The sequence below is a fragment of the Pongo pygmaeus genome, chromosome 10 (genome assembly GCF_028885625.2).
Source record: "Pongo pygmaeus isolate AG05252 chromosome 10, NHGRI_mPonPyg2-v2.0_pri, whole genome shotgun sequence".
NCBI classification, from domain to species: Eukaryota; Metazoa; Chordata; class Mammalia; order Primates; family Hominidae; genus Pongo; species Pongo pygmaeus.
The window spans coordinates 16,241,087-16,265,231 of NC_072383.2; the positions used below are offsets into that span (position 1 = coordinate 16,241,087).

The 24,145-nt window shown below is 37.3% G+C and overlaps 1 protein-coding gene across 10 annotated transcripts in view; it reads right to left on the reverse strand.

The window, feature by feature from the left end:
- The window catches only part of EPS8 (EGFR pathway substrate 8, signaling adaptor), a 171,606-nt gene extending 147,988 nt beyond the window's left edge, over positions 1–23,618 (reverse strand). For 7 of the 10 annotated variants that reach the window (XM_063672466.1, XM_054445144.1, XM_054445146.1 and 4 more), the window contains exon 1: positions 22,423–23,618. The gene's annotated coding sequence lies outside the window, so the exon portion shown is untranslated. Of the gene's footprint in view, positions 1–13,856; positions 14,004–22,264 lie in introns of all 10 variants that reach the window. The other 3 variants (XM_063672459.1, XM_063672464.1, XM_063672462.1) reach the window with 3 other exon arrangements.
- Between the last annotated feature and the right edge of the window lie 527 nt (positions 23,619–24,145).

Sequence of the window (24,145 nt, forward strand, 5' to 3'; positions counted from 1 at the left end):
TCAAAATACTCATTTGTCAGTTTTAAACTGTCTGGAAATCTGTTTTCCCAACGGGATTTTGCAAAGCAAAAACATTTTAAGTGGAAAAATATATTACAAAATTGTCTTTCCCCAGAGAATAAAATAGATATTTTTGGTTGTTATTTTACAAATAAAGTTTTCCATTCAATTTAGAATAATGTAAAGAAATGTTAAGTATTACCTTAGAAAATGGAATTATGCTTTTCTTCCATTGCAGTTAAGAATTAACCTAAGTAAAAACCAAAGACTTACAGAATATTAGAGCTGGAAGAAATCTGGGAGATATCCAATTTTTAAAAAACTGTTCTGGCTTATACAGTTAACTACTGAATAATAATAAAAGGAGGGAAATGAGATTTAAGAATTTTAAGGCTGGGCACGGTGGCTCACGTTTGTAATCCCAGCACTGTGGGAGGCCAAGGTGGGTAGATCATGAGGTCAGGAGTTCAAGACCAGCCTGGCCGATATGGTGAAACTCTTTCTCTACTAAAAATACAAAAATTAGCCGGGCGTGGTGGTGGGCACCTGTAATCCCAGCTACTCGAGAGGCTGAGGCAGGAGAGTCACTTGAAACCAAGAGGCAGAGGTTGCAGTGAGCTGAGATTATGCCACTGCACTCTAGCCTGGGTGACAGAGCAAGACTCCGTCTCAAAAAAAAAAAAGAATTTTAAGAGCAGAGGTAGTGAGATACATTTCCCAACAAATTACCCTAAGTTGGGTGTGTAGTATTTACTAAATATTAATTAATGAGAACATCACGTTAGGAGTTGGGTTCCTGACACATTAAGTCACAGAATTTTCAGAAGCCAGTTTTTTTGAAGGGAGAAAATAGGAGTTTTTTCAATATTACTCTCAAGCAAAATAATCTCCCTCCAACATAGTAGGGATTCGGCAATCCACATGCATCTACACAGGGAAAAACTTTTTTTCCTATCCCAAATAGGTGGATGGCTAACATTAAACAATATTGACATATATGAAGTCATCTTAAGACTAATATCAGGGAAAACATGATACAATACTAAGAAAAGACAAAAGCAGAGGTCTGGCACTCTGCAGACTCTCCAGGTTTACACACCTTTTGATTCAAAAAGAAACAAAACCATTTCTTATATATTATTTTAATCAGACTACACTTTCAACATTTTACAGATGAAATTATAATCACCTGAGCTTTTAAAAAATAAAAATTAGGCACAAATACACTTATTCATAATTGCACTGGCAAACAGTTCTTATCAGATATTTAAATCTTTGTGAAGAGACAGCCCCATTCTTTTCCCATATGCCCCCAAGTCAAGCCAAATCTCTCTCCCTGTCACCCATAAAATCTCACTTTATGTTCCATTAACCAGGATCACATGAACTAACCTGAAAGAAAAAAAACAGGAGTTCTCTGTCTATAGAATAATATTGGCAAAATAAATCGACATATGCTTAACCAAAAGCACACAAAAAATAAGAGATACAATCAGGCAAATATTATATGTCATTCTTTCATTATTAACACAAAATTGTAATTCTACTTTTGCCAATTTTATCAAGACTCTCAAAATAAATGCCACACTTGATATATACATACAACAAGAATAAGAAAAAATAAATGAAAAATGCATTTTCAAGGATATATTAAAGAAAATCACTCAGAGTTTTATGAAAAATAAGCAAATTAGCATTACAGTTATTACTCAACTTCAGAAAAATTACACAAATATAAGATGCTCTTGTTGGCAAATATTAAGATAAAACATTTTCATGGAAATATCTTAAGTATATCTGGAAAGCAAAACATTTAAGATGTTAAGATATAAGATGTATTTATGATTTAAAATAATCTCTACATAATTATTCTGCACATCAAGAGAATATTCAAGACTCTATTGAATTTCTCCCCAAACAATGAACATCTCTATATAGTAACTCTATTTTCAGTCTTTTGTCTAACACTAGCATTCATGAGAATCTGATCACAGAGCAAAATAAATTGGACACAGTACAAAAATTTCCTGAACTTTCTGACCAAAGTCACGTTTTATTATTTCTCAGATGTATTCTGCAGTTATGCTGATTTTATTCTTAGCAGTTGAATAATACCCAAAATTGTGTTCCAGTGTCACAATTATTTGTAATTTTCATGTTTTTTTTAACTGGGTTTTTTTTTTCTTTTTTGAGACTAGGGTCTCGCTCTTTCACCCATGCTACAGTGTACTGGCATAATCTTGGCTCACTGCAGCCTCAAACTCCCAGGCTCAAGTAATCCTCTCATATCAGCCTCCCAAGTAGCCGGGACTACAGGCACATGCCACCATGGCTAATTTCTGTATTTTTTGTAGAGATAGGGTTTCATCATGTTTCCCACATTGGCCTCAAACTCCTGGACTCAAGTGATCCACCCACCCATGACTTAAGGATCACTTGAGCCCAGGAGCTCGAGGCTGCAGTGAGCTATGATCACACCACTGCACTCCAGCCTGCATGACAGAGCGAGACCCTGTCTCAAAAAAAAAAAAAAAAAAAGAAGAAGAAAGGAAGGGAAAAAATAACATTATTCATACTATTAAAAATATTTATAATTACAGTAGGATTTGGTAAAAACAATGTGCTAAAGCGTGGTTTTCTAGGCCCTTTTGGGTTTAGTTCATGAAATATCAAAAAGATCTCACTGTCTTACTCATAATACAAAAATCTTGAAAATTGTGCTCTAATGAGGGGAAAGGACAGAAAAGAGTGAGACTGAAAAATATCATCTTTGTTGGCTTTTTATTCTAAGAGCTCAGTTTCTTTGTGGAAAAAGTTATAATACTTTAAAACAATGGTTTACTTATTAAATCTGTGAGATGTTAAAGAACATAATCATAGCCCACATTTCAAAGAATGGGAACTTGAAAAACAGGCATGTTTGCCAGAAGGGTTTATCCTAAATAACAGAGTACATTCTGATTGTCACCATGATTAAGCTTTTTCAGAATATTTCAATTTAGGCTCAGTAAAAACTGTGGTCAGTATTTTTTTCCTTTTCATATTGAGAGTTGGGATGTTACTGGCACAAATCTCATGAAAAATGCAAGACAAAAATTCATTTATTTCATCATTTAACCAATACACATTGAGCTTCTATCACACAAAAGCACCACTCCAGGCTTTGAGGCCTGTCCAAAAGTAAAAATCAGATATGGAGCCTACCTTAGAGAAGCTTGATACCTGGTATCAGGTAACACACATGTATATAAATTACAGTTCACAAAAGAAAATAAGTGCCTAAGCGATCCTGAGGAAAAAAATATTAAGTGGGGGAGGTACCAAAGAAGGTAGATTATTCTACAATGGCAGATAAAGTAGACCTTAACTGATGGATTCGATTTGTATATAGAGATAAATTAAAAAGTTATTCCAAGTACAGACAAGAGGGACACTGAAGCACAGACTGGGAAAACTGAAGTATACAGATGAAAGTGTATAGTACCTCACTTTGGCTAATGAGTAATTTATAGGAAAGGCGGTAGTGAGGCTAAAATTAAAGAAACTCACCAGGTTGTGAAAAGCCTGAAAAGGAAACCTTTGTTAGCAGTTTTTAAAGCAATGGACTGACATCATCTGAACTCAGCTTTAGCAAGACTGATCTGAAAGTAGTAATTAACATGAATTGAAGTAGGACAGAGGCAGATACAGAGACATTCAGGAGGGAATAGTTTAAGAAAACGGTCATATAGCCTTGAAACAGTGAAAAACTGAACAGAAGGGGCAAAGGCGAGGGTTAACTTTAATGTGAAAGCAGCAGAATTTGGCAATCAGTTGCATATGGCAGGTAAAGGAGAAGGGAGGGTCATGGATGTGTTCTTCTAATGGGCTAGAAATTCTCCCTAGGATTGCACTGCACTCCAGCCTGGGTGACAGAACAAGACTGTCTCTTAAAAAAAAAAAGAAAAGAAAAAGAAAATAAATTCTCCCTAGAACTGAACTATTTTTGTGGCTAACTCATTACAAAGAATTCTTTGTGGCAGTATTGAGAGCTAATTTCAATACAAAAGAAAGGGGAAGGCCGGGCGCGGTGGCTCACGCCTGTAATCCCAGCACTTTGGGAGGCCGAGGTGGGCGGATCACGAGGTCAGGAGATCGAGACCATCCTGGCTAACGTGGTGAAACCCCGTCTCTACTAAAAATACAAAAATTAGCTGGGCGTGGTGGCGGGTGCCTGTAGTCCCAGCTACTCAGGAGGCTGAGGCAGGAGAATGGCGTGAACCCGGGAGGCGGAGCTTGCAGTGAGCCGAGATTGCGCCACTGCACTCCAGCCTGGGGGTCAGAGCGAGACTCTGTCTCAAAATAAAAAAAAAAAAAAGAAAGGGGAAAAACTATTTTGCGTAATGATTAAATTACACAATGAACTCAAATGAGATTATCATAAAGAAGTTATCCCATATTTTGTTCATTCTTTCTTCCTCTTTTTTTTAAAGCTTTAGAAATGAATTAGAGAAAACATGGCTGGAAGTCACCCAAGTGACAAAGAAAACACAAAACTCAAGTGTCATCTGATCATAACTTTCCTTTTGAACTCCAGGCATTAAGCCACTGAATATAAGACTAAGCTTTATCTAAACACAAAGGGCAAACTATAAGAGACGGAAAATTTGAATGGTATTGTAAACAAACTGCATCTGTCTCACAATTTTACCTTCAGATGTGCTAGGAAAGAAAGCAGGTTAAATGGTCAAATAGTGAATGAATGAATTATGCTCAGTTTTTCTATCATAGTTTGTTTATATGTAGATCAGGGACTGGAATCTCACTAGCACCAAAAACCATTTTAACCATTCATTCATTGAACAAATATTAAAACAAAAACTGAGTACATACTGTGCACCCATCATTGTGCTAAGGGACAAGAGACAAAAGACTATTCAGACACATTCCTTACTTCCAAGTGCTCACAGACTGGTTAGAAAGAAACACAAGTAAAATAACCCATAAGCAACATAGTAACTACTTTAAAGTAAGTATGAGATTCTATAACTTGGGCAAAAAGAATCGACGACAAGTTTTTTTCTAGGAAAGTGATCTTTAGACTGAATCTAAAATAAGTAGTTTGCCATATGATGAGGTTGACAAAGAGGAAACTCCAGGCAGAGGGAACAGTATATGCAAATTTATGGAAGAGTGAAGCTATGTGTGTCCGGGGAATTGCAATTATTATGGCATGTGTGGAGTAGAAGAGCAAAAAAAATCTGGCTGGAAAGGGACTCCTTCACAGAGTCTCTTCATTTGTACCACCCTAATGAGCATATGGGGAACCACTGAAGAATTTTAAGCAAGGTAGTTAACATGATTAGCAGTGAGAGACGGAAGAGGAGAGTGCTCTATCAGCCATTTGCAAATAAGAATCAAAAAGATTTGATGACCGATCACATAAAGGTGGGGCAGAAAGATTCGTAACAAAAAGAGTCCAGAAAAAATTCAGATTTCTAAGGTTGTCATTTGGATAAAAGTCACTCCAAGTAGAGAGACAGAAAGAGACGAGGGGGCCAGAGTAAAAGCAAGAAATTAATTTTGGGAAATGTGAAGTCTGAGGGGCCCGTGTGATATTCAGGTTCAGTCATAAATAGACTTAGAGCTCCCAAGAGAGGCATCAGCTGAAGAAGTGAGAGTAACTGTTCTAAACGAAACATTGAGGTTCCCTAGAAAGAGAATGAAACTTACGCTGTAACATGAAATGAGATGAGGGCTAAGAAAATAATTCCGGAAAATCCAGAAACTTTTCAACTTGTGAATGTTCTGAGAATACACAAAACCATGAACTGAGGCACAAAAAAAAAAAAAAAAAAAAAAAGCATTGGCTCTCACTGCTGCCAACAGATGGTGCTAGAACTTACTTGAGAGTTTCACTTCGGAAGAATTTCGGATACCTATTCCATCCCAAGTAGCAGAGCTTCTGAATAACATCTAAGTGTAGATGGGCAACAAAGCAGAGGTAGACGTTAACCAAGAAAGAACAGCACCACCACAGGAGCCAAAGGAAGAGAATATTCTGTTTATTTAAAAGAAGGCAAAAATCATTACAAACATACATTCATTCAGCAAATAGACAGGTCTACAAAGTACCAGAAACCCTAAATGGTAAAAATTCATAGTGAATGAGACACAGTTTATGTTCTCAAAGAGTTTACAGGTAAATGCTACAGCAAAATCAAGTAAAAACTAAACATTTTCCTTTTGGTTTAGCTTTTAGAAGATGGCAGATGACCTACAGACATAAGCTCAGCGTCAGACCACAGTGGGCTCGCTGATGTAAGAGAGGTGAAGAGGAAACCATAGACATTAAGCTTCTCTTCAAGAATCTTACGTGGAAACAAGACAGAAATAAGGCAGTAGCAAAAGGATGTTAAGAGACTATGTTCCATATATGCAGAATACCTCACCAAGATACACCTGAACTCCAAGAGCTTACTATATACACACTTGGACATAGGTACATATGAGAGAGAAGAATCACATTTTAAACTGACTCCATAATACATTTTGCAATAGACGCCTGAATTATTAAAATTACATTCTAATGTTATTAATTGTGATTATTAATGATTCTCTTACTATACTCTGGTTTAAGTCAAGTTGAAAATTAGAAGGCAATCATGAAGCCACAAAATTTCAATCATCCTCAGAAGAAGAAGGAAATGAATGGGGATACCCTGGTATTAAACATATGCATGGGACCAAATTATGTGTTAAAGGGAGATAGATACATGAAATATTTTAGAACTGGGTTTATTAGCCCCTTCAAGAGACAATGGAGAGAGATTTAAGAAAAAAAAAAAGCATTGGGGATAAAAAGAGAGACATGATGCAGTAGAAGCAAGTAAGTGTTCTAAGTACAAGTACTTATTAGAAAGAATAATGTGATATTAACAAGTCTAGCTGACATAGTCTGCATCAGTTTTATCATTCCAGCAAATAATCTCAGGACAACATTATTCTGACAGCATATGACAGGAATCAAATGCATATCATAGGAAGAAGAAAGAAGTTCCTATCTGTGTCTACTAAACAGAGTGACAAGGTGGCAATCAGGGAAGTCAATGTCTGACCAAACAAAAGTAATTCACATTGGTAACTATAATTCTCTCTCATTTTTGCAGTAGCAATTTGTAAAATTTATAATAAAGGCTAGAAATCTTTTGTGACTTTAATAAACATAATCAATTTCATGCATTCATAAATATTTGTTAAAATTTCTTTAACAGTCTCATCTTCTTTGGATAGTTGAGCAACTGTCACCAGAAGTGTACAAACTAATTTACTGCAGAAAAGCAGGAAAATGATTCCACCATCTTTTACCAATATATTCAAATACTACCTTTGAAAAAAATTCTTCAAAAATAACTAATTTTTATAGTGTCATCAATTTAAAAAAAAAAGATTCTCTGGTAATGGTTTGCTTGAGCCACGAATAAGAAGGAATAACCAAAATGAGGAACTAATGAATTTTTTCTTTTGGAAAAGAGGTGCCTGTATGCTACACCTCTTTTACAGATTTGGTAAAACTGCAGAAATGAATTTATATATCTACCCCCCTCCTTCACCCCACCCCCCCTCCAACTTGCATACAGGCCTAGTGTTATTTAAGCAAACAGTAAACAGCTATTACTCTTCAGTTAGGTAGACAGAACTTGGAAAATTATTAGATCACAAGGTTGCCACAGGGACGCCAACCATCTGTCTAGTAAGTGTGAATGACTTCTTCCTTCCTGTGATCCTGTATTCTACAATGCTCAATAGGCAAGGTAAGGGAAAGTTTACAGGTTTGTTTTATATATATATAATTTTTATATATATAAATATATATTTAATAGATATTTATATATATAGATTTAATATATATTAATATATATAAATTATATATATTTATATATATTAAATCTATATATATATTTTATATATATATATATATATATAAAATAGTGACCAAAATATTTGGTCCAAATTACCAAGAGGGTGGGAAAACTCAGGGACTTTTCTTCTTCCACAGCCAACAAAGTAATCAATGATTTGACAAATATTTATCTAAAGCCTTCTTTGTGCACAGAAATCTTTTTTTTAGTTCAGTGTATAATGGCCCAATCCATGCATACTGACTTAGTATTTAAAAGCAATTCTTGACCCTGCTACCAAACAATTAAGCTCCCTGCAGTGCAAATAAGGAAGTTTTTTGAAACAGATAGTTACGAATCTTTCATTCATAGTAGCTAACTAGAAACACATGAGCCAAACCCATTGTGAGTATCATTTCAGCGGTGTGTAATTTGAGAGGTGTGTTAGAATGCGCTTGGCTCCACTAAAGAAGGAGGAGTCCACATTTTCCTTGCTTGCAAGGGAAATGCAAAAACAGTTTTGCAACTTGGCAATTCATATGGCAGTCTCAAAGTTACCCACATTCAAAATTCAAGACAATAGAATTTTCCCCATCTCTATGGCTTAACACTTTACAATCAGCCTAAGGTGTTAAATATGAATTCATTTTATGAATAATGGCTTCTTCACTCCCAAAAGTTTGCAGGAAAAAATACTGAATACTGTATATAAAAATGACACAAACCACACTTGTCTGGTCTGATCTTAAATTGACCTTAATAGTTTAAAATCTTTCAAAGGGAGTACTGGTATACTGTAACTTTCCCCAAAGCTCATAAACAGCCAATGTTCCTTTGTGGAATCATTGTAAAATACATGTAATTTGGAAATAGACTTATTTTATAAATCCACAGTACCAGTATATGTAGAAAAACAATACAAAATGTGAATATCATTACATTTGAATCGGAAAAAATGTGAATCTATATTAAGGAAAGAGGGGGAGAAAAGCCAAAAAGATTATCCTTTATTTTCCAGATTTTTGAGCCCTTACCTAGAACCTGATGCTTCTGTTAAGTTTTTATGCTTCTTTTCATTTAGGCGTCTAACATCACGCAGTCCACAAGGATAAGAATGTTGTCTATCTTGTCAATTAGAGTATACTCATTATTTAGTACTAGCACTTAATAGGCACTTATTTAATATTTATTTATTGACAGATAAATTTCATTAACTGAAACAAAATTATTTTCTATTAGATAAAGTTGTATATTCCAGGACTATTAGATCAAGAAACTAGATTGGGTTACATTAAGCCAATGGGCCTGCTAATGATTTAGCAAAATTCCTGTCTCATATAGGCGTATCACAAGAAAGAACACTGGAAAACGCTGAAATGAATCAAACCAGATCTGACACCACTACAACAAACAAAACTCACCTTCACATACAAAGGACAGTTCCATATGTATTTTATTAAATATTCAATATAAATTTGTGTACATATTTCTCTCCAACAATTTTTCTTTTAAAAGAAATTTTTGCCCAAGTATTCTCCTTTCCAGTGATTGGTATGGTTGATATCAGTAACAGAAATAGCAAGAATAATTAGAAAGGGAGGAAGAAGCAGCTGAAATGATCATAGCTAGAAGCTTTTAAATGTAATTTTGGGGGGAAATAATACACTTCTGGCTGAACTAGTTTATCTAGCCTTAAAAGTTAAGCCATGTTCTCAAGTCAGTCCCTGCAAAGAAGCAATCCAGTACTCTTTTGGAAGAGAGAAAAAACCAGCTGGCTTAGGTGAGTGATCTACTCTAAAAACCTTCCCCTCAAGTTCACATGCACACTCTCAGGAACTAACACAGACCTAGATTAGCCTCTATGCATCAGCAAGCATTTGTTACACCTAATACCCAAAACCCAACTGATGTCCACATCAGCCCAATAACGTCAATGTTAGCTAGAAATGTCTGGCTCAATCTCGCAAGAATAGGAATTTCCACGTTCAGAACTCAGTCTTTCATTTTGCAGTTATTTATTGAATACTTATTTAATATACACTTAAATCAAATAATATATTGTTCCTTACAGCATATAATCAAAGTTCCCTAGATGTAGCTCATGAAGAGCACAGTGTTAGTAAAAATGGCTTATGGGTTCTTGAGAAATTTTAGCGTTTCCCCTTTTGCTACCACCAAACTTCCTATATCAGATTCTACCACCACTTATTTTCCCAATCATTTTACCACTTTATCTATTAGTTTGGAATCTTATTGAAAATTTCATATTTCCCAATAACAATAGTTTGATTTTATCAATGCCTTTGAAAACCATAAACATAACACAAAATGTAATTGGTAGCCATTGGATTAAATTATCCCATATTTTTAGGTCTTTTATCCTGTAGTCCAATGAGAGCTGATAAAATCATTCTTCAACTATTCCACTAACTGCCTGGCAGAGAGAAAAGATGAAAACAGCTAGAGATAACAGATATAGATGGAGAAAGGACATTGGAAGTAAGATGAAGTCACTTTTATATCTATTTTAAGATTCTTTACAATGCCATGGAGTAGCCTATATAAAATTTTTTTACATTATATAACTCAAGATATATTTTAATTCAAATTCTAAAATTCCCTACTGTGATAAGGGGTACTTACAAAGCAGAATGAAAAAAAAAACACACACACACACACAAAACAAAACAAAAAACCAACAGCATATGTTCTAATATATGACCAAAATCACAGTGGACCTTTCTAATCAGTATAAAAACTGAATGGTGTTAAGATGCATTCCAGTTAAAGTTAAGCACTGTTAACACATTTATTCTGGACTAGATTTCACTCTTTTCATAATGAGATTTTACTATTTCCAAAATCACTTACTTAGTACCCAAATAAGGTAAAGGCTATGAAGGCTTCAATCCCTCCTTTGTTTCAAATCCCCTAGCAGCCTAAACTTAACCTTCACTGTCATAACCACTATGAATGTCTCTTTTATTCAGACTTCTCTCTCCATGACTGAGATCTCACCAGGCAGTGAGAAAGAGTTAGAATAGTAACGGGAAAGCTATCAAAGTTATGAAAAATACACTTTTCTATTAAAGCCATCTGAGGATTGAAAAAGGGTGTCAGAAACGAGCTAAAGGAGGGGGAACAGCTGGGAGGAGGAAAAGAGTTGGGGAAGGGGGTGATGAAGGGAAGCCCACATGGTTATTTATCTGCTTCAAGAGTTGTAAAAGACTATTTTCTTGACAAGACCATGGAAAGTAGCAAGTCTTAAGATAAAGCTGAAAATGTGAAATGTGGACAAAGTTTATGGATGTTGTACTAACTGGGACTGAAACTTTTCGTTTCAACAGTTTGGGTAAAAAATGAAAAAAATTAAAATAACATAAAAAGAAATATGCTTTAAACAATTTATTCTGTAATTCTGCAAACATAGCTAACATACAAATACACAAAAAACATAGACCTTATTCCTAAATTTAAAGGAAGTTATAATTTTTCCAATTTTTCTTACATATTATTGTTCAGGCTAGGCCACCATGGGTTATTCATTTTAAAATAGAAGTGATAATACTTTAAGCAAATCTGAGAATTAACACACACAAAAATCTTTACAGGGTGATTTTCAACAATGATTAAAAACACTCTGACACACACTCTTCAGGCACACGCATTAATCCCACACCTTTGCATGCATGAGTATCATGTGAATAATGCTACAAGTATTGGACCAATGACCAGATTTTTATCACAGAAAGGATTCCATTGCTATTAAATTATTCAGAATCTAACAAGGCCCCACAAAGGAGCTAAATAAAAGAACTACTGACAAAATTAATGTTCTCTCGACTAAAAGGATCTTGATGTGTAAAAAACAAAACAAAAACACTGTAGTTTATGGTACACAGTACTTTTTTGAAAACAGACCACACAACAGAGGTTCTGAGGATACAGATAAACACTAAAACAGTAAAGACAACTCAATCTGAAGATAGGGTTTCAAAAATCCACATTCCTGGATTAAAGAATAATATTTTTAAACTCCCAAATACATATAGTTTGTTATAAAACAGTTGAAGTTTAGAAAACACACTGCAAAGAGAAATTGGAGATTATGTACACATGCATATAAACATAAACAAGCTGTTCATGCCTTCATGGGGGGAATAAAGGTAGTAAATCTACTTAAAGTTAGTGTTTCCATTTCTTCCATATATGAAAGAAACTATCAAATGCAGAGTTTGCATGCCCAGGCAGAAAATAAGTCATCAATTTACCAAGTTACTCACAAAATGAATTTCAAGAAATCCAAGCCCCCAAAAAAGAAGGCAAAACAAGATTTTAAAATGTAACAGACTTTTTTTCTCTTTCTTTCTTTCTTTTTTTTTTTTTTGAGACAGAGTTTCGCTCCTGTTGCCCAGGCTGGAGTGCAATGGCGCCATCTTGGCTCACCACAACCTCCTGCCTCCCAGGTTCAAGCAATTCTCCTGCCTCAGCCTCCCGAGTAGCTGGGATTACAGGCATGTGCCTCCAAGCCCGGCTAATTTTGTATTTTTAGTAGAGACAGGGTTTCTCCATGTTTGTCAGACTGGCCTCGAACTCCCAAACTCAGGCGATCTGCCTGCCTTGGCTTCCCAAAATGCTGGGATTACAGGCGTGAGCCACCATGCCCAGCAAAATGTAACAGACTTTTCACTAGCGAAGCAGTTAAATGTATCTTCTATCTCCATCATCAAAAGTATATCTTTCTTTAAATTCTAAAAGAGCACTTAAAATCATCTTATTGTACATTCAGGTCTAAAATTATCATCAACTTTAAATGTCAAAATTATTGCAGAAAATTAGATAAACTGTAATCAATGTCTTCTCAAAAGAGATAGATTTCACAAATATTTTTATTTGCAGCTTTGTTTTTCCACTTCAGATACTGGAAACATTCTATTGTTGCATTAAACCAACAAATATATCAATAATATACATGTATTTCTATAATAAGGAATAACTTAATAATATTCTAATGGTGTTAACAAAAGATAATTCAACAGCCATCAATAAGGGACTTGAAAAATATTTCTCTCTCATTCAAGTACAAACTTCTCTTCCTTCTATCAATCTTTTTTCTCACAATTTTTTCTTTCTCTTTTTCTTCTCCCCTTATATTAAAAACACAATTTTTCAATTATAGAACTCTTATCTCTTATCAAGCACATAATTCATTTAACAACTTATTTTTTGTATATTCCTAAATAGTATGTTTCAGGTTCTGTTCAGAAACTGTTTACGGCTTAGAATTTTAGATAGGCTTAAACAGGACTAGATCTGGCTTCAGAGATTATTACATTCTTTTGTTGCTATGCTACTAAATGTAAGAATGGTTTGAAACAGGACCTCCAATTTCACCCAAAAACATGCAAGTTCTCTTTCTTAAATTCCATATAATCACTTGAGTATCACAGGACTGAAAAACAACACATGAATTTGTTTGCTACATAAAGAGCTACATTTAGAAGGCCATGTGACTAGAAGAGAAGATTCATGCAATTCTTAAACAGGTTTGGTATCTTTATTCTCTTCTGCTACAATGTAATGAATACTTTATTGTATTGTTACTTACAAAAATGAAAAATAACTGCTCATTCAGTTCTTTCTAATACTCCTGTAAGCTCTGAAGGTGGGAATGTGCAGAATTGCCCACCACTCCCATCATGCCAACCTATTCCGCACATGTCAAACATGCCCATCCTTCTACCTGGAGAGAGATGAGTGTCTCGCTTTGCCTCAAAAATTCATTCTATGAGACTCAAACATCACCTTCCCCAGTAAAGACTTTTCTGACTCCCTTGGCCACAGCGAGGCTCTCCTTTCTGCTATGTGCTGAGATACACACACACACACACACACACACACACACACACACACACACACACACACACACACACACACACTTTTCATTTAACATTCCCCATGGACAACAGTACCTACTTGACATTTTCACCTCTTCGATAAGAAAACCAAGGCAGATAAGGTCTGATTCCAAAGTCCATTGTTTGTTTGTTTTTTAATATATACTTCCTTCAGCTCCACACTGTACTAAAACGGGTGTCTGGCTGCCTCCATTCTCTGAGCTTGCTGACAACAAAAGGCAGAGATCCTATCTTACTCATCTTTGTATTCCTGGTGTCTGGCACAGAACAGATACTCAACAAACACTCAATAAAAGATGAATGAATAAATAAATGAAATGTAGTAATGCTCAACTTCCTACGTGAGGAAAACTCATCCCCTTTTAAGTATTTACGTAAAAGTATGATAATACGTGCTAATTTCATTCAGCAAGCCTTTTGTGAGTGTGTCATATGGTTGACACATATGGTCATATGTTGGCCTTAAATACCTCGGGGAACTTAACTGACTCAGTTCCCTGCCCTTGAGAAGCTTTAAATACAATGAGGGAAAGAAATAAATAACTAGCTAATGCTACCATTATTTGCTTTATTTTGTCTAATACCCCACAAATGTTTCTTTTTAAAAGAACCTCATTCTTTAAAACAACCATGTTCCATCACCACATACCTCTGGTCAGTAGGATATAGATGAGTCAACAGAAAACAAAGCTAGAAGAATCTTTGTGGAGCTTAAATACACAAACTTTTTAGCTATTCTTGTTTAGCACAGTAGTAATTTGAGCAAGTATATAACACAGTATTAAAGAAAAGAATATAATTAAGGACACCCTGGCCATCCTTGCCCTTTTTCTTTAATAAGGGCAGCACAACCAAGTGGAAAGGGCATGGATTTTGGAGTCAGGTCAGAGTTCTCATCCCAATTCTGTCCCTTTCTCCCCATGTGTGACACAAGTCGCTTTTTCTTTCTGGGCCTTATTCCCTTATCTGTAATTCTGAGATAAAGAAGCATGCCTTAAAGGGCTCTTGTAACAGTTAAAGAAGATAATGTATGTAACACCTGCCACACAAAAGGTACTATTATTATGTGAGCTGCTCCACCTGCTTCTTGAAGACTACCGGTTCTAACTTTAGCGCAACATTATAAATATTTCTAATCCTGTCTTACTCTGTTTTCTGTTGTTTATAACAGAATACCTGAAATGGGTAATTCTAAAGAAAAGGAATTTATGTCTTACAGTTACGGAGGTTAAGAAGTCCATGGTCGAGAGGCTACATCTGGTAAGAGCCTCCTTGCTGGTGGGGACGCTCCAAGAATCCCAGGACAACAGAGAACATCACAGGGCAAGGGGGCTGAGTGTGCTCATGTGCTCACTCAAGTCTCTCTTCCTTTTCTTACAAAGCCACCAGTCCCACTCCCATGATAGCCCCTTAATCCATTAATTCATGAATGGATCAATCACTTCTTAAAGGCCTCACCTCTCAACACTGCCACATAGAGGATGAAATTTCAACAAGAGTTTTGGAGGGGACAAATGTGCCAACTATAGTACACCACAATATCACTAACAAAATGTATACCAAAAGACAGGTACGTTTCACCTTTGAAAAGACAGGTTTGAACTACATGGGTCCACTTATACACAGATTTTTTTCAATAAATATATTTGGAAAAAATTTTTGGAGATTTGTGACAATTTAAAAACATTCGGGCTGGGTGTGGTGGCTCATGCCTGTAATACCAGCACTTTGGGAGGCCAGCTTGGAAGGACTGCTTGTGCCTAGGAGTTCAAAACCATCCTGGACAACACAGAGAGATCCTGTCTCTGCAAAAAATAAAAATAAAAATAAATTAGCCAGGCCTGGTGATACATGCCTATGGTTCCAGCTATTCAGAAGGATGAGTGGGGAGGATCACCTGGGCCTGGGAGGTTGAGGCTGCAGTAAGCCCAATATTGCGCCACTGCACTCCAGCCTGGGTGACAGTGAGACTGTCTCAAAAAATTTTTTTTAATAAATAAATACAATAAAAACACAGACAAACCATGTAGCCGGGATAACAAAAAAATAAGAAAAAAGTTAGGTATGTCATGAATGCATAATATGTATATAAATACTAGTCTACTTTATCATTTTATGGTAGTAACCATAAAATTTATTAGAAAAAATTAAAATTTATCAAAACTTACACACGATACACAGTATCATTCGCAGTCAAGAGAAATGTAAACAAATGTAAAGATGCAGTATTAAGTCCTAACTGCATACAATTAACTGTAGCACATACTGTACTACTGTAATAATTTCATAGCCACGTCCTGTTGTTATTGCAGTGAGCTCAAGTGTTGTGAGTATCCGCTTAGTCCACTGTGTGATGTTAATCATCTCTGCGTGAGCAGTTCATCTCTCCGGTAAATTGCGTATCACAGTAAAAAATGATTTCTTGCTGTTCGCTTGTATTTTTCATCCTGTTTAGTACAATACCATAAACCTTGAATGAAAACGTGCCACTAGAGATGCCAGAAATGCTCCCAAGAAACAGAAAAGTCATGACATTATGAGATAAAGTTGAATTGCTTGGTATGTACCATAGATTGAGGTCCGCAGCTGCAGTTCCCAGCCCTGCCCCTCCATTCCCCCACCTTTTCAGACAGAGGAGTCATCTGGTAAGCAAACAAAAACTTACAATATCAATAAGTACAATACAGTACCGGATTTTCTCTCCCTTATGGTTTTCCTAATAAAATTTTCTCTAGTTTATTGTAAGAATACAATGTAATATACATATAATATACAAAATGTGTGTTAACAGACTGTGTTATCAGTAAGGCTTCCAGTCAACAGAAGGGTTACTAGTTAAGTTTTAGGGAAGTCAAAAATTATACACAAATTTCCGACTGTGCAGGGGTCAGTGAGTCTAACCCCTGCATTATTGAAGGGTCAACTGTACTTGAAAAAAGTCACTTGTAGCAGGAAGAATAGCATGGGAAAAGATTCAAGACCACATAGTTAAGTCTCAGATTTCTAGCTGGTGCATATATCAACTGCCTCTTCTCAACATACACCCTGCAAATCCTTTATTCCAGATCCTTTTTGTGAAAAATCAAACTATTATTCCCTATGATAAGATCTAAAAGAACTGACAGATGTTACTCTATACTAACAATTCCATTTTCACAAAGAATCTGAGTTAGTAAAAAAAAAAAAAAAAAAAAGAGGAAAATGAATTATGTACAATGTCTAGAAATAAATCTCAGCACACAGTACATGCTGTATTATATATTGGTTTCTAAGTCATTTCTCAACTGTTTACGGTAAGTAATTTTGCAGAGCATGTAATAAAAAATTTAATAAAAACATTTTCAATTCTAAACCTAATTTATAATCTATTAATTTAAAAATCACATTTACATGTGCTGGTACAACTAGGAATCCATATGCAAAAAAAAAATTAACCTAGACACAGACCTTATACCTTTCATAAAAATTAACTCTAAATGGATCACATACCTAAATGTAAAATGCAAAACTGTAAAACTTCTAGGAAAAACACAGGATAAAATCTATGTAGCCTTGGCAATGAGTTTTCAAATACAACACCAAAGCCTATCCATGAAATTGGTAAGTTGGCCTTATTAAAATTAAAGACATCTGTTCTGACAAAGACACTGTTAGGAAAATAAAAAGACAAACCAAACTGGGAGAAATATTTGCAAAACACATATCTGATAAAGTGACTGTATACAAAATGTATAAAGAACTCTTAAAACTCAACAATAAGAAAACAACCCCATTAAAAAGTGGGCAAATGATCTGAACAGCCATCACACCACAGAAGATGTACAGATGAAAAGGGGTATGTGAAAAGATGTTAACATCATATGTCATTAGGAAATAGTAAATTAAAGTAACAATGACATATTACTACACACCTATTAGAATGGATAAAATCCAAAAAAACTGACAAAATCAAATGCTAGCAAAGATGTGGGGCAATAAGAACTCACATTCATTGCTGGTGAGAATGTAATAGTACAGCCACTTCGGAAAACAGTTTGGCAATGTCTTACAAAGCTAACCATAATCGTACCACAGGATCCAGTAATCGCACTTCTAGATATTTATCCAACGGATATGAGAACTTATGTCTACCCAAAAACCTGCATGTGAATATTCATAGCAGCTTCGTTCATACTTGCCAAAAACTGGAAGCAACCAAAATATCCTTCAATAGGTGAATAAACAAACCACGATATATCTGATAACGATAGAAAGAAATGAGCTATTAAACCTCAGGAAGACATGGATGAACCTTAAATGTGTATTGCTAAATGAAAGAAGCCAGTCTGGCAAGGCTGTATGATTCCAATTATACAACATCTGGAAAAGGCAAAAGTAAAGAGACAGTAAAAAGATACGTGGTTTTCTGGGAGAGGGGCTCACAGAGCTTATGAGTGAAGCCCAGGGGATTTGTAATGTGCTGAAATTATTCGATATGATACTATGATCCTATAAGGATAGCTACATCAAATTAAGTATTTGTCAAAACCCAAAGAACTTCACAGGACAAAGAGTAAACTTTAATGTATGCAGATGTAAGCAAATCATTTAGAAGGTCAAGGAATCCCAAGGTGGAATGCAGATTGTAACAAAGAAATCTAACTGTATTATAAATGTGTGCTACAATCTCACTGAAAAGGATAGGAGGAAAGGTGCTTAGCTGACTAACTCTAGAAATGAGTAGAGGCTGTGAGACTAAAAGCAAAAGGAATAGTACATAAACACTGTACTCTTGATGCTAAAGTTGTTTCCCATGGGAGCACAGGTTAACAATTCCAATGCTGCTATACATCTATGATAGAAATGAATGATTAAGCAAATGTATGGCAGATGGTGCAAGCCAGGTTTCTTCTCACTGTTGGAGTAAGTTTACATATAAACAAAGGGAGAAGGCTAGAATGATACCTGTGGTAATGAATTAGCATTACAGATAAAATGTAAATTCATAGTTAGTTTAACATGGATACAAACTGTTACATAAAAATATGTACAGATATGTTCATATACACATATGTATTTCCTGCTTTGTCACATGAGAGAACCTAGAAGCAATGATACCCCAGTAGCAACAAGCACACCTAGCACCCAGATCTTGGTTTCTAACACCATTCCCCAACAAAATGATCCAGATTCCTTGGAGAAATGACTGATTCTAGGACCGTGGCAAGATGTATACAGATGAACCTAGAGCATCTCATAGTACCAGAAAATATGGAAATGCTTCCAAAAAAACAAAATTCACATTGATGGTAGTATGTCAAAGAGGCACTGGAGCCAAGCTGTAACAAAATAAAGTAGCATTGTATTATAACCCAAAATATTTAGATCAATAGATATATTTTGTATTTATATTTTATATATATATATATATATATCTCCATGAGTCCAGAACAAAATAAATATGATTGAGTAAATAAATACATGGGGGAGAAGAGACAAATCTCCCACGGAGAAAAATATCCAAATAATTTACATAAGATATTCTACCCTCAAAGGGGGAAGCATAACTCTCTACTCCTTAAGTATAGGCTATACACAGTTCCTTCCTTCTAAGAGCACAGCATGAAAAAGGCAGAGAAAAGTGGAAAAACCTGATAAACACTACCTCAGCCAGGTGATAAAGATGAGTATCACAGTGACAAATCATACTGATAGTATATACCCTTCATATGAGACGAAAATGGCACGTTACCTCTGTGATCTTTCTACCAAAAACCTATAATCACAGTCTAATCATGAGAAAAAACATTAGATAAATTCCAATGAAAATGCATTCTACAAAATACCTGACCAGTACTCCTCAAACATCATTAAAAACAAGGAAGTTTAACAAATTGTCACAGCCAAGAGGAGCCTAGGGAGACATTACAAGGAAATACATTTAGTGGTGTCCTGGATGGTAGGGTCCTGGAACAGAAAAAGGACATTAAAAACTAAGGAAATCCAAATAAAGTGTAAACTTTGTTAATACTAATGTACTGATACTGGTTCATTAATAGTAACAAATACTAATAATACAAGATGTTAATAAGAGGGGAAGCTGGTATGGGGGTATATAGACACTGTATTTGTAGCTTTCCTGTAAATCCAAAACTTCTGAGAAATAAGGTCTATTTTTTTAAATCCCATTTAGGAATGCATCTAGAAAATACTGAAAAGGTTGTAGTGAAGCACTGAAGACCCTTAAACTTTCTTGCATATATTCAACTTAAAATGTTTGCAACTATTCCAATGCAGATTTTTTCTTAAAAAAAAATCTTCAATCACTAACAGCTGCAAACAATTTCATGTAGTATTAATAATTCCCAGGAGGGATTTACTATAGCCAGAATACTTTAATTAAAATTCCACTTTTTCCCCCGACATACCTCTACAGATGTCCAAAAGTTTGTACCCTATCATTAACTTATGTTGTTCTGTGATGATCCGTGTAACTACCAAGTATGTTTCATACAACTCAGGAAAGCTGAGTTGTGTATAAATATTACATAAATCAGTGCTAAAATATTCATCCAACAGAACTTCAAGTATTTAAAGAGACAACTTTTAAAAGCTATCATTTCCTATTCTGGATACTATGTTTTCTTATACAAACCTTGGTTCAAGTGACCTGCTGCATAATTAAAAGAGGTATGTAAAAGAAGGGAGTAGAGAGAAGAATAAAAAGCAGTAGGGTAAAGGGTGTGAAATAGAGTGTAAGAAAATAACTAGGATTTGGAATGTAATAAACACAAAGTAGAGAGTAGCAAGCCTATGCCATAGCATAGAAAAGAACTGGTATCTGAAAAGAATCAGTATTGATAAAACCTTGAAAGCAGGAAAAAGCTAGAAATAAAAACAAAATGAATCTTTATGTTTGATCACAAACAAGCAAAATATTCAAAATTAGACATTAGGTTCCTGACGGGAAACAAAAGAAACATCACCCTATTAAGAGTGGGGCTACTAATAGCATAAGTTAAATTACACTTACTGGAAATTACTATATAATATTCAATGACATTGGGAAGTGAAAAAAATTACAAAGAGAATGCACCAAGTCTTGTAAACAGCGGTTATCTCAGAATAGTAGAATTAAAAGCAAATTATATTTTCCGCTATAAAGTGAATGACTTGTGGTGCAATCTTACAAAGTCTCAATCTGTGTATTCTGCACTAAAGGCATTATATTAACACTATCGTATATGTGATACATTCTACCTTACCCTTTATGTGACAATTCTATACTGTTTTTTAACTGTCAAATTGTAAGTAAAAGTGTGAATTCGTGACCAAAAATTTTCCACACCAGCAACTTAAGAACTACAGCAACATGTTTAGAAAACTGCGATCCCAAACAAAAAATCTGTACTAGGTGAGACAGGATGACATTGACTTTAATTCCAATAGACTCACTACCACATGATGTCCATTACTAGTGCTCACTTTCCAGAACCCAAGGAGCTGTGGAAGAATGGAGTCCTTTCAATGAAAAATAAACTAGAGGAAACACACAACACAGTTACTTTGAGGGTTTTTTTTTCAATATAAAGAAGATTGCCCGGAATCCTAATTCTCCTATTTCCCAAAAAATGACAAAGCCAAAAAGTCACACTCTTCACACATCTGAAACCAAGTTTTACCTGAACTCATCCTAACATATTAGCTCTTATACCTATTCCCCTTACTATCTAAGGCAAGAAACCTCGAAAAGAGAAGCAGTAACACATTTCACTGAAACATATTTTGTAAAGGAGGATTCTAATTCCTGCTTCACCGCTCTAGATGTCTGCGGATTTCAAATCCTAATACCACGGCGTCCTGCCCCCCGCGAGATTCCAACAGCACTACGGGCCCTATGCGAGGAGGAGGATTTGAGAAACACTGCAGGAGAACGATCGGTGCAAAGATTTTGCAAACAGGTAGTCCTAGGAAGGAAAGTAAGAGTGAGAACATTGGAGAGAGCAGGGGGTACATGGGTGGGGAAATGCATGAACTGACCACAACCGGAGAAAGGCCGTCTGTCTTCCCAAAAGTAAAATGGTGAGTAAAGGGGAGCAAGCTAAGAAAGTCAACAGCCATTAGGCATTGATAACGATTCCGAAACAATTAGCTATCTTAATTCGAGGAGGTAAACGGGGGTGGGACCCTGCCCTAAAGGGTCATTTTGAAAAGAACCCCTCCCCATTTGAGGCGGGTAGGCAGAGCAGCTCACAAATCCCAAGTCTAACATAATAAGCCGAGATCGGGATACTCGGTCTGCAGTCGCCCCACGGACCAGATGAGCGCAGGTGTATCTGCGGAAGCTCAGGTTACCATGAATATCACTGGGCCACGGCGAACCCTCCCTGCCCAGCCTCCCGGAGCCCTGGGCGCGGGTCTGCACGGGCCCCGCGGCTTGCCCGGACCCGGCGAGCGGATGCCTCCGGCCGCAGCGCCCTCGCGCACCTGGCTGCCAACACCAGTTGAAAGCAGTCAAAGTGAAGGGAGGCGGACGCGGCTCCTGGCACCGCTCCGATTCCAGCACACAAAGGCGGATTTTTAAAATCGAGAGAGTCAAAGCCGCCGGACCCCCGGACCGGCGCCTTTCGCCAAGGGGCTCTTACCTCGGATCCGCCCTCGGGGCCACGGCTTTTCCCGGAGACGCCGCGAGCCCAGACGAGGTGGGAGGGGACCGGGAGAAAGCCCCCCAATCTGATTCGCGCCCAGCCAGTCGTCCGCGAGCCGCGGAGCCGCCTCCTGCGCCCAGCTGAAGAGCAGCGATCTCCCAGGCGAGCACAGCGCCGGCCTCGCGCCGGGCGAGACCGCCTCGCTAGCTGCTGCCTGAGAAGTCTGGAGCCGCCCGCCCGCTCGCGGCCAGTGCCAACCGCGCGCCGCGCATGCCCAGTGCCCGCGCGAGGAACGAGCGAGCGGGCGGGCGGGCGAGTGCGCGCCGCGCAGCCAGGAGCGGAATCCGCTATCCGGGTCTTGCCGGCAGCCGAGCCGCGGAGTTCTGGTTGACTCCAGCGCTGTAGGCGAAGCTGCCGGTGAGGCCGGGTGGGCGGGAGAGGGACCGGAGGAAAGGAGACGGGGAGCTGCGCCAAGTTATCAAGGCCGCGATCAAAGTCGGACCAAGGCAGCTAGTCGACAGCGGGTTTCCAGAACTGCCCTAGCAGGACTGACTAGCAGCCAGGAGGCGCGGGAAGGGGCAAAGAGCGTGTGGAGAGCTTCGCCCCCGGCGAGGATGGACGCCCCGGGCGGAGGGAGCGCTCGGGTTGCAACACCCGGTCTGGCGGCACAGCTCGTAACCCCTGCCCTTTGGCGGCAAACAAGCTGCACCTAATGACCAGCCAGCCTTCGTCTTCCTCTTCTGGCCATCGGACCTATTTTCCCCCTTTTGTCGCTTTCCTCTTTTTTTGTCTCTCCAACCCATGCGGTAAACTGGTGGTGCCCAAGGCCCTCCATCGGGTCCCTGAGAGTCTCCCAACTGCCGGTCCTCAGCGCCAGCCTGCAAGCCCAGACCCGCCTCGCCCGGCTGCCTGGGAGCCTATTTTTCATGTAGCTCTTGCCAAAAGCCCTGATGTGGTTTGAAGTAGTGGAGGCTTCTTTCACTTTGTGCCTCTCGTACCTTAACCAACCCTCGTAACCCCCTCTCTGAGTAGCTCATGGAGCCTCTAAAAGAGAAGTCCATGTTCTCACAGACATTGTGTTTTCTCACTCTTAAAACTCCTCATTGTCATAGCTACTCCCGCCATCCCCCCACGCTGTCCTACCTTCGAAGTCAGTTGACTTCCAGAAGTCCACGAAAGCGTATAAATTAAACTCGGTTAAAAGAGATTGGACTTGCTTGCTTTGTGAAGCAAATAAAAGCAGTCAGGGAGAAACGACATAACATGCCAAGGTGGACATTAAAACCATTCTAAAAGTTGGAATCGATCTAACTGCTAAATCCAGTCCCCTATTTTAAGTGGGAATCCTCTCTCCAATATTTCCACCGGACCACTATCCACTTGAACATTTCCAATGTTGTAAATTTCTATTTTTATCATTACATATAACCATGATTATTTGTTGAATATTTACCTATGCCAGGAACTGAGCAATTTACACACATTATTCCTAGTCCTTAAAATGAGATAGGCCTTATTATACCTATTAAACACATTAGGAAAATGAAACCCAGAAGTTTCCTTCTTTTTGCCAAAGCCAATGCTGACGCCAGAATTAACAACCAGGTCTGCTTAGCACGATAGCCTGTATCATTTATGAACATCAAATCAACTTCCCTGATACTACTGGTCTTGGTTCTGCCCCTAGGAACCACACAATATGAATCTCATTCTTTATAGA